This window comes from Protopterus annectens, chromosome 7.part0 (genome assembly GCF_019279795.1).
Source record: "Protopterus annectens isolate FY-2018-M chromosome 7.part0, PAN1.0, whole genome shotgun sequence".
Taxonomy (NCBI): Eukaryota; Metazoa; Chordata; order Ceratodontiformes; family Protopteridae; genus Protopterus; species Protopterus annectens.
Window position 1 is genome coordinate 965101412 of NC_056739.1, and position 12475 is coordinate 965113886.

General features: G+C 38.5%; 1 protein-coding gene across 1 annotated transcript in view; it reads left to right on the forward strand.

The window, feature by feature from the left end:
* Positions 1-4097: 4097 nt before the first annotated feature.
* The window catches only part of LOC122806805, a 381197-nt gene continuing 372819 nt past the window's right edge, over positions 4098-12475 (forward strand). Inside the window, exon 1 of the mRNA XM_044077529.1 lies at positions 4098-4195. The gene's annotated coding sequence lies outside the window, so the exon portion shown is untranslated. The remainder of the gene's footprint in view (positions 4196-12475) is intronic.

Below are 12475 nucleotides of genomic sequence, written 5' to 3' on the forward strand. Positions count from 1 at the left end.
AATACAGCTGTGATGTCAGCAATGCGCACACCAAACACAAACCAAAAATAATAATAATTACATACTTACATCTAGCATATACTGTTGATGCTTGTCAGATTATACAGATAACTTACAAAACCTGGAAGCTAAATTACACAAGATAATTGGCATTTAGCAACATTTTGTAGGTGTTTAAAGTCATTGCTTGAAAATGCTGTTGTTGCAGTTTCAAGTGTTCTGACAAGTAAGAGACAGTAATTATCCTTCTAGAAATATGACACAGCAGTATTTTATTAGCAATGGCTCTTTAGTCCTTCAACATATAGATAGGTATTTTGATGTGGAAAGACATTAATACCACAGTTCTATTCTGCCAACCCAACAGGAAAATACTCGGGATATGCTTTTCCTGGCATGGGCCAGTGTCTCATACTCCCTCTGTGCCCTTTTGAAATTTAAAGACTTACTTGGAGTCCAGTCAGACTTGGAATACCTTCATTTTCTGTGTCTCAAGAGGTAAACGGTTCTGCATCCTTCCCTACTATGGCAGGTATAAGAATCTCAGTGTCAGTCAGTCCTGAAGAAGGGTATCTCACCCCAGTGCTCTAAAGTAGCTGTCATTTGACCTGACCCCTCTATCACTCATAGGTAAGTACTGGCCTAGCTGACCTTTTGGGCCATTTTAAGCCATGTCAATTTCTCTTTTGATGCTTGAATTTACCAATTCTGTTTGGTGTTAGACTGGCATTACCAATCTCATGATCAATAATTATATATTATCCCTAATGAGAATAACTGGGATAATACCATAGATAATTCAGGGGACCCTATGCATGGAATAAACCATTTAGGAGCTGCCTCTGTCCATTAGTAATACAGGGGGCATTCCTGGTGTAAATTTCCTGTTTCCCATCCATAGATCTGCACTTGAATATGGACAAGGATGAGCTTTGCTTTACATGGATGAGGAGTCTGTTCTAACCTAGTGAGATATATATCTGTTCCCCAAACCGTTCTGTTGATAGTGCAGAAAAGGTTTAGATCCCTAAAGTGAGTATTTTGATGCTATTTGACTTGCTGATTTGCAGTAAATCCATCAGTAATGGGTCAGAGAATGCCTTATGTGGCAGACGCAGGTCACCTCTTAGCAGTCTATAGGATACCGCATATAGTGACAGGTCTCAGAGCTGATCCACATAGGACATATTGTTTAGGCCTTGTATCCTTTTATTAAGTTATCTGTGCAGACATTCCAGTTTTTGCATGTATCTGGACAGATACATGCCAAAGAGGACATTATACACAAAGACTGGCCTAATGAGGGCTCAGTAAAGGGGACAATGACATCCATAGATCTAGATATAATCTCTTTCGTTATAAGCTGTGCAATATAGTAATATAAAAGGACTTTCTTACAACAGTGGACACATGTTGGTCAAAAGCTAGGTCACTGTCCACATAAGTTCCCAAATCCCGAGCTGGGTCAACCTCTAGGGGTATATTGTGAATGTGGTAGTTCCCCGGGGTACAGGGCATCCAAAAGGATATGATAATGCACTTTTTGGCATTTAGCTTTAGCCCACAATTTTGGCACCAGTTATGTATTTGGGACAAATCTTCCTGCACGATGGCTAAGTCATTTGGGGATTCAAAGACTGCTCCCAGCTTGTAGTTATCTGCAAACAGAGTCAGCCAGAGCCTTTTGGTATTGGGTTTTACTTAACAGAAGTAGACAAAACTCTTTGGAGTTCCTCATTTTCCTTGATATTTTCCTGTGATTCCATCATAATTTTGGGATTTTGACACCTCACCTCCTTCCTGGATATTCACCTCATGTAACCTTTACTGGGGGAGGGCAGTCTCACCAATACAGAGGCAGGAGTCCTCTGGCACTCTAGACAATTTTATTCACACTTTAATCCCCCCAAGACCTTACACTGTGACTCCAGGTATCATACAACCCATGCTAATACAAATCTCTAGGTTAGTGGGAGGGACATCTGCATTCTGTAAATTGATGAACTGCTCTATTCCTGCAATGGCAGCCATGATGGATCCATTAGCATTATCTCCTTCCCACTGTTTTAACAGGTCCTTAAAAATGGGAAATCTTTCCCTTTTATTACATCATGGGTAAGACAAGGCATCATGGCTATTTGTGCAAGGCATTTGTAAATTGGGTTCGTACTTCCACCTGGTTAACAGGGCAGTGCCTTTACTCGACGTGGCTACAAATGACTTCAAAGGATTTCAATGAGGGGACCTCCCTTTTTACAGATGTAGTGAGTTTTCACCAAGAAAATCATGTTACCAGAGTCTAACAGCCCCTATAGTAAGTACTTGCCACCACTTTTTTATCTCACACTTCATCAGTTTTGCAGTAGCACAATAAAAGAATGCAGTCACGACCAACCAGACTGTAACTCAATCTCATTCCACAGCCTCTTCATCATCCCCCTCCCCGTATGGGTGTCTCTAACTATTTTCCCCACAATCCTTGGGAGCATGCCCTTGTCTGCTGCAGTTTTGAATTGAAGACACCATCAACTTTCTTGGCATTTGACTCATTAAATGCATTCTCCTAACATAACATCCTAAAACTGAAGTTGCAGAGCTTTTGGCATCCTTCAGATCTGCTTGGAACACCTACCTCTTCACTGTTGTGATATACAGGTTTAAAAGAAATTTATCAAATATTTCAAGTATTATTTCTTTGTTGCTAAGCCCTTCTGGATCAAACCAAAATTGTACAATGCGTTTTAACTCAAATAGTTGTGCTCTTACTGTTTTAGTCATAGAAAAAGTTCATTTGTGAAGCTTAAGGGCTTGAGTCTCAGAAATTGTTTCCGTTCTTACCAATAAGCTTTTCCTTACTTTATGAAAATCTATATAGACTGTAATAGGTATGTCCATATAACCACAGAGGGACTCCTCAGTGAGGTGCTCTGCCAAAATTTAAGAACATCTGGAATGACCCCAGCCCTCTTGGTTGTCAGTTCTCTCAAAGGTTACTAAATATGCATAAAGGCCATCATCACAGAAGTCATCATCATTGTTAAGAGGCTTGAGAGAAGGTGCATGGTGTTCTTTGCAACTGGAAAGAAGTCTGGGATGAAGGGATTAGGGAAGGATGTAATTATAATCATTACAATTGTGTTATCGTTTTATCAGTGTTTTGTTTTTATTGTTTTTATGTCTGTACTGGAAAAATTAATGGAGTATATTAAACTGGAAAAAATAAAAGCCCATTTCCTCCAGGCTGTACATCTCACATTATCTGCACAAGTTTTACACCAGATCAGTAACATGTTTTGGTCCTCTTGACACCAAAACATATGAAATCAAAGCAAAGACAAAGGCAAAAACAGTTGACTATGTGATAGAATATAGGGGACCTGAATAAAAACTATACCTGACTTCAAGACAGTAATACTCAACATAGTTAGATAAGTGAAAAGTTTCCCCTCTTTAATGGAGGCTAGACAATGTAGATGTATGCAATAACTCTGACAAATGTGCAAATTAGACCCAAAACAGTAAATAACCTACATAATCTTTAAATTAATGAATTACTCTATAATGTTAAGCAAGCAATATATCCAAACAAACAGCCCTTCTTTGTGTTAAAAATAGAACAAAAATTGAGGATAAATAAGAATGCCACAACGAAATATTCAGCTGCCCATCATTAATATCTATATTATACCCAACTGAATAACATTTGAAAGCTGTATGACTGGATGCTGAGATGTGAATATTGAAATAACTGGAAGGTCATAGCCAGCTGTTTATTTACCTTTCACCTTGAGTCTTATTTGCCAGAATAAAAAGCTGATCTGGTTCTCAAAGATCCATTGTTCAAGTCAATTTCTCTATTAAATGCATCATCTAAGCATTTGCATGTAATAAATCAGAAACGGAGTATGTGAAAATATTAATTTGTTTGGCTTGCATGTCATATCAAAGAACAGCTTAAGGCAATGGCATTTTTTGAGCAACTGGATTTTCTTGTTTTCATACCAAAGCCACTGGTATTTACTTCTGGTGTATCAGGTCTCTTTCTTTACACTCACAAGAAAAGGGTTGCTATGACTGTTGATATAGCAACAAACCACAATGATCACTGCAGAATCCTTCAACTAAAGTATAAAAACTAATAAGAAAATATCTTTACAAATATCACAGCATTCTTCTGTCTGAAAACATGTAAAAGGTAAGTACTGCAAAATTTCATACATATATGCATTGACAAGGTAATAATGAAACTGAATAATGCATCGTACATGTGGAGAATGATATCTGAGCATGCATTTTTGGAATAAAACTAGGAAATGTATCTAACTAGTTTTAAAAACTGTTGAGAAACATTTTTGAGGCACAGTTGTTAGGTATAGCCATTTAATTACACAATGTAAATAATAGCTGTAAACTAGACATAACATATGAAGCTTTAGTGCTACTTTGGGATTTATTTCTAAATACATGGCATTATGCGATTAGATTTCAATTTTTTTTTACATAATCTGGGGAGAGGGGCAGCAATGTTAAATGTAATAATGTATAAAACGGCTAAGTAGTTTGGCTGAAAACACCCAGGATGATATTTTCCAGGGGAGACCCCAGAATAAAATATAGAACAAACAACATGCAACATGGACAAGATCCAGCTTTCACTAGCAAATAGCTAACAAAAGTCTAGGGGATAAAAACTGTCATGCAAGTTTATTCTTAAATTAGAAGGTGACAAATAAGCATCGAGAGATGGAGCTGACAGGAAAATACAGTTCTTGCTAAGAACTTGTGTATTTTGTTGAGATGTTTAAATACTGTTATTATCTGTATTTGATTTAAAAGTAGGAACTGCAGTTATGCATTTAATCAAGTACAAATATACAGCACAGAACAAGATGATGAATACACACAACTAGCTTCTCAAAAGTCATATTTTACTTCATCTTAGTGGCATGACATTTATAATTATATGCTTTAGATCTGCCACAGACATGAAAACTCCAAATCCATATAATCGTGAATAATGCAGTATGACATTATAATTCACATTGCCAAGATTTATGCACCTAACGGAACTTCATTATAAAAAAGTAACTTTAGATATAATTCATTGCTTCCTTTTGTTCAGTGTCTAAAATATACACTCCTAATGTTGTGAGCATGCTTTCCTGCACGACTTCAACTGGTATTAAAAGCATTTATGGATAGAAGGTCCGATTATGCAAAAACACTGTCTGCATGCTGTTTAGCCAGAGCTGTGGTATTTCAGCCAGGAAGGAGTTAACAGACTTGCAGTCTGAGTTTTTTATTAAAAAAAGAAAGAACTTAACTGATGCAAAATGCAGATGTGTAACCACATTGGTAGGAGTACGGGGTATTCTTCATGAAAATAGATCAAGTGGAAGGAGCAAGTACACATTCTCCTAGTAAGCAGAATGCACCCTTGCTAGCATACCTCTCAACCTCTTAGTGGAAGAAACTTCAACAAAGCCAAAAAATCATACGGGGCAAAGATTCAATATCAGGGGCAGATTTTAAATATTGACCTTATAGATGTAGAAAGTTGTAAGACTAATAGGTTTTGTGTTAGAATTCATTTTCTGAAAGATGCGAAGCCTGAAACGTAAATAGGTTCATAGGCAAGTACTGAACTAGCTGCCCTTGCAGGCCAGTTTCCCTTTCTGTGTTTGAATTAACCTATTCCGTTTGGTTAGAGACTGGCCTTACTCATCCCACTGTTGATGATTATATATTACTTCTAATGAGAATAACTGATCATACCATAGATAATTTAAGGGGAACCATGCATGAGATAAAGTATTTAGGAGGTGCCGACATTCATTAGCAGTCCTGGGGTAAATGTTCTTTGTCCCATCCATAGATCCATGTTGTGCTTGAATGTGGACAGGAATGAACTTTGTTTTATGTGGACAGGGAGTCTGTTCCAGAGCAGCTGTGTCCTCTGTGAGATATACCTGTCATATACAAATGTGTGTCATTAGTTAGTGACTTCAGTCCTTCATGATTTGCCATGAAAAATGCAAATGTTATAAGGAACAGACCAAAAATATGACCCAAAAATCTAGAAAGTTGAGGTATACCTGCTACTGTGCTCAGATCACCATCTTCTAGCATTTCACAAAGCATTAACCGATAGTCACTACTTCCTATGATTCTACTACTGCTATAATGTCCTATTGTTTCTTCTGTATCAAAGGAGAGGAAGCATTTGACAAGGACTGACAGTGTAGGTGAGGGAGATATGACAGTAACATTTTCTTGTAGAAAGAAGTCAGGTAACTATCATCATCTCATCTCCATGAGATTAAGTTGTGCTGTCAACTGTGTTATTGGACAGAGGGCATAGAATAACTGCAGTCCCACCAGGTTGTATTCTGAATGCAATCAGCTGAACATGGTTTACATATTATGGAAGAAAATGGCTGCTAACGAAGAGGGTAGAACTAGAAAGAAATGTTTGCAGCATGGACAGAGACATGAGATGAAACTGCATTCTGCATAGTAGAGCAGCATCAGTGCTCCCCAGTTTTGTGAAATCAGTGTGTGTGTGTGTGTGTGTGTGTGTGTGTGTGTGTGTGTGTGTGTGTGTGTGTGTGTGTGTGTGTGTGTGTGTGTGTGTGTGTGTGTGCACCTCAAGATTTTTGACAGACAGATATGTCCTTAATGCAAGGTTCATTGATGCCAGCATTCCTTACATTAGAAATGGTGAGGGCAGTGAGCAGGTATGTTATATGGAGGAATAAAGAGATTTAACTCCCCCTAAAAAGATATCAAAATCTTATTAACTAGATGTTCAGCTTGAAAGTTTGTGACTTATTTCCCTACTTTAAAAAAACCTACAAAAAGCTGGTTAGCACATACAAGAGCAGTGAGTGTTTTATGTAGCTGATTAATGAAATCCTTACAGTAAATTCACTTATTTTGGGTATTCAAAGTGATCAGTATGTGTCATCATGACAAGAACTATGCTGCATATGTGTGTGCTGCTGGTACATCTACTCACAACCTCAACTTTCTAGTCTTTTAAATTACCGCTGCTCCATTTTCTCACAGAAACTATGCGGTCATACTTCTTTCAGATGACAACTGACATCTTTAAAGCAGAGTAGGAGAAGAAGAGCATGACAAGTCTGCAGAAGGGCCCAAAGCTGAAAAGGACAGGGAAACAATAGTCAGCAGTCAGCTACAGGGGAGGTAAGGAAAGCAGTGGCAGAGAGAGAGAGAGCACAGAAAGTGTGTGGGTGGGGGGCTGACTGAGGAAGGGAACCGTCCTATAATGACAAGCAACAACTGGCAGAAGCTAAGTAGAGACTTATCTGCAGAGACAACTGGTGAGGAAACACAAATCTACCTCTGTTGTGCAATGACATATAAAACTAGATAAGGGAAGTGGTCACCACTGATACCTTAGCAGCAGCACAGCCTGTGGCCAGGTTTCTGCAGTATAAAAGTGGTGGACTTAGCTTCTGACTTTCACCAGCAGAACAAGGAGAGTGTGGTGATTAGCTTCATAGTAGATCAGCACACAAAATAATCAGGCAGGAATAGCTTCACTTAGCCTTACAGGTGGCTAACACACAAAATAATCAGGCAGGAATTACAGGTGGCTCAATCAGGCAGGAATAGCTTCACTTAGCCTTACAGGTGGGCTAAAAATAATCAGGCAGGAATAGCTTCACTTAGCCTTACAGGTGGCTAACACACAAAATAATCAGGCAGGAATAGCTTCACTTAGCCTTACAGGTGGCTAACACACAAAATAATCAGGCTGGAGCAGCTGCTATTAGCTGCACATCAATAAGGAATGCAGCTCCAAGAAACAAGGAGAAGAGCACCTAACTGCATAGGGACATAGCTTGCCACCACCCTGGTTAGCAGTAGCAATTACCCCCCTGTTCAGCAGCAGCTGAGCAGTCAATACACCTGCAGAGAACAGTGATATAAACACAAACTGGGCCCCTTACTGTGCAGTCTCTCTGCAAGAAAAGTTGCTACTCAGCAGGGCACTCCTCAGCAACATTTCACTTTCAAATGTCACTTCACTCCACTACTGCTAAATGCATTATATAATCATTTGTGGAAGTGCAGGCAATGCTGGGTGCCAAAAGATGAATCATTGAATCAAAGTACTGCAGAGATAGGAGCAGCTTAGAGAAGGTAAAGTGTATGAAATACATGATAGAATAATAGCAATGTTAAGCATGTGTGTCAAAATCATATGCAAAGTGATGTGGATTGTGAAATATTCATCTAACAAAATAATGTGGTAAGCAAAGGAAATTATCTGTAACTGTGGACTAAAAACTTAAGAGGGAATGACACAAGATTGTGTAGCCTGCAAATATCAACCAGCCTGTAATCAGTATGAACCTAAATCAGCAAACAACCCCAGAGCACCTTTTTAAGCCTTGCCATGTTTTCCAAATGTATCTGACAAATTTTGATACTCTGGGGTTATTTTGAGGGGTATATGTATGCTTGGGCATGGGTGGTCAAGTATTTACAGGCTGCCTCTGTCTAACAGAGACATAAGTGCCAAACCAGGGGTAAACTTCCAAGTTATGGATGAGGAGGTGTACATCTGGTGATGTGCTCGGTCAAACACAGACCATGATGCATTTATTATGGTGACTTTTTCATCAAACCATTTGTAAAGGAGGCAACTTTATCTTTACTCTATTGACTCATGGTAACATTACAGGACAACTCTTTTTTCCCCTCTTGGCCACAATCCTGTTTTTTCCTCCCTCTCTCTGTTCTTAAATGATAATTTAAACTAATTTTGAACTGCAACTTAACATTGATCAGTTGAAATATTTATTATACATGTTGGCATTAAAACAGAGATGGCATAATATTTTCTGTTTATTAAATAGTCTGTTCTGATTTTCAATATTTTATTCATTCACAGCTGTCAGTTTTATAATTCACTCTTTGTAGTTATTATTATTGAACAGTTCAGAAACTCAGCATTTTAATAAGTTTGATTTGATTTTGCTTATCCAAATATAATTACATTTAACTGACTGAAAATGATACAAGCAATTGAGAAAGTTTTCTTAGAATTTAGAAGTGAAAATACCTTTCTGTTAACACTGTAAGCAATTAAAAGCATTTTCATTGAAAATAAGATGGCAAAGTGAATAAACTGAAGTAGCTGATACAATGAGTTCCAGTTAAGTGATCGAAGTTTCAGAACTTCGAATTTCATATGGCCGAAACCATATGATCGAAGTTTTAAAACTCCGAACACTTAAACAGAGATCTCCTTACAGTGCGGAAAGGAATATTCCCTTTTCCTTGTTGTAGTGCAATCTCGGAGTTGATATATATTAACAGCAGGGGAGGGCACAGCATAAATGTGTTTTAATTTGTTTTTGTTTTTTGTTTTCTTTGAATGTTTGAAGTTACAAAACTTCGATCATATGGTGCCGGCAATATGAGATTCGAAGTTTTGTAATTTTGATCATTCAAAGTAGACCCGATACAATATTTAAGAACATAAATGCTTACACTAAAGGCAAAGAGGTATTAAAAGAAAGTGAGCAGTCTGTAATTATTGCAAATGCTCTAAATGTTATATGGGAATAAGCAATATTATAATATAGCTGTGCATGATCGACAGGCCCTGTACACTCCTTTACATTCTGGGAAGTATACCAATAATGAACTATGTAGTGCCACAAGTGTGCTTTGAGACTTCAGTCACAAAAATTGGTAATGACAGATTCAGTACACACTCAGATGACACTCAGTTGAGTTTTTCACTTTTATATGACTTATTGTAGCACAACTAAAAGCATGTTTGTAGGTTTCAACCCCTCTGAGGATGACTTTGCCCTCCACGGTATCTGCTCCAAGGTTTGTGCACTTCAAAGAAAGGAAGAGAGAGAGAGAGAGAGAGAGATTACTCCCAGACAATATAACATCAGTCTTCTTCTTCCTCTCAGGTACACTGATGTTGGATCACCCACGACTCATTTGTAGGCACGTCGTACAATCTCACTACAATATGAAATGATTAGCATTAACACAAGCCTCTGCCACCTCAGACTTCAATGCTTGAGCCGTTGTATCTAAAGCTTGATGAACCAAGCAAGTGACTGTATGTCAGAAGTGGACCCCCACATGGAAGTGCAGGGGTTCTTGTCTCCTACATTTCTTGTCACATTTAAACAGCTCAAGTACAAGCATTCTGAGAATGTGTATACGTAAGCTGTAATTTACAAGTCCTGCTGACTGGCAAGTGCAATGTGAAGCTTTTAAGTAGTAAGCATATAATGGGTCCTTCTTAAAATAATTCTGTTTTCTAAAATCTACTTTGTGTTAATGGGTGTTACAATTATGAAAATAAGCATAACATAATTTGGACTGCTAATCCTACAGAATAAGACTAGACTAGACAAACAGGCACTTGAGGAAAAGTTAATGAAACCAGGTAGAAACAGGGAAAGAAAGATGGGGAATTGCCCAAGATATGTAGCAGCAGCGTGGCAAAACAACTTTTGATAGAAGATGCTGGGTATGCAGACAGACTAGGGCACTGCAAACACAGATGAGAATGCTGGAGGAAGAATACATAGGGAGGAGAGTACATGAGGTGTAGCAAAACACAAACAGGAAGGATGCACACAGATAAACATGAACAAAGACTGCAGGGGGAAACAAAAAGGACTACATGAAGGGCAGAAAACAGTAGTGGGAAAAGAAATAATATGAATTCAGAACTGGGAAAGATAAGAGGTGCAGAACACTAAGGGCAAAATATCATGAATAGAAGACAAAGGAGCAGGGGTGATGGAGTCCATGGCAATGGACCCTCATCAGATGGAGAGAGGGACAGAATAAAATAACAAAGCAATACCACCAGAAGGAGAGTAAGGGTCACCCAGTAATGGAAAGTTGGAGATTCTGTTACCAGGGTAATGACTGGAGGGTTAAAAACAGCAAAATGAAGAATATTATAAGGGTGATGACAGCACCAGGACTCACTCTGAGAGGAACAGTCCGCTTAAAATAATGTCAGCTTAGAAGGTTAAAAAAGAGGGCATGTATGACAGCACTAATGAGAGCAAATGATCTTGCAAATGGTACTGGGAAAAGTGCCAAGAAGGCAGTAGAACTATGTCAGAGCTATAAAGTAGGTGGAATATTTGTAGGGTTCTACAAAAAGTGCTGACCATACCAATACCAACAGCCAAAAGGAAAAGTAAAGGACAGCGCAAATGAATGAGGCAAACAGTTGCGATGTGGTATGAATAATTTGGATGTGCATTAATCAGTTACTGACAGGAGACATGGGAGAATGGGAATTTATCCACAGGTGATGGTCTTCTATTACGTAACGCAGGCAAGAAAGCTAATGAAAGCTGAGAAAACTAGAGGAGTATATGAAAACTAAGATCCCTTTTACCTGAAAGGGAAGAAGGGAAAGAAGAGAGAAGCTAATGAATGTAAAATCAAAGTAAGAAATAAGGGGCAGATGGAGAGGATAGCAGCAAGAGAAGTCCAGGCACGGGTAAAGCACAGCAGATGGTGGCTGAAAATGGCATTTCATTTCAGAAATCTTTGGAAAAAGAGTGAAAAGCAAGCAATGGTAGGTGAAGGATGACCAATATATAGGTAGTGCTTGAGACAAGGCAACACCTCGCAGGAAAAGTGATTTAGTAATCCTGATGTACAGGTTATTCAACTAGAACAGCAAAAAAAAAATCAAGTGATGGGAGAGGTGATAGTTAAAGGAGTAATAGAATGCTCATTGTAACTGGAGGTAAAAATAGCAAACAAGAATTAACAGGGTTGTGAGACCTGAAGCTGCACTGGGTAAGTAGGATCAGTTTTGGATAGGCAGTATACCATCCACCAGATGCAAAAGAAAATACTGACAATATGCTTAGGAAAAAAATTAAACAGGAAATGGTTACACTTACGGGTGAAATAAGCCTATCCATGGCAATGACAAAATTAGGCATACTGAAGTCATTTGAGAACAATGCTTTCAACTAAAGATCCAGGATTCTAAGAGAATGGAGATCCTGTGTGTAGTTCTTGTAATGTGGATGGAGTGCAACAGTTTGAACTTAAGTAACCTCTGGCCAAAATTGCCAGTGCATGTATGTGGTTCACAGTAATAATGATGAAGGGCAGCAGAACATAGATGCATATAGGTGTTTAGTACTATAAAGGCGTGGACTTTAGGAGACTGGGTTAAACATACATAGTGGAGTGGAAAGAAATTAATACAGTTGATGAGAAATGAGGCTGCACCATTAAAGCATGTAATCAGGCATGAGTGACCACATTGGAAGTAAGAGAATAACAGGGAGGAGACAAACTAAGCTGGTTGAAATGTGGAAGTCATGGTGGCAGCAAGGATAAATAAGTATGTAAGCAGCCCACGTGTGGCATAGAGGAAAGAAAATGGTACCAGGAGACAAGGAAAACCACGTTAGGGTGGGAA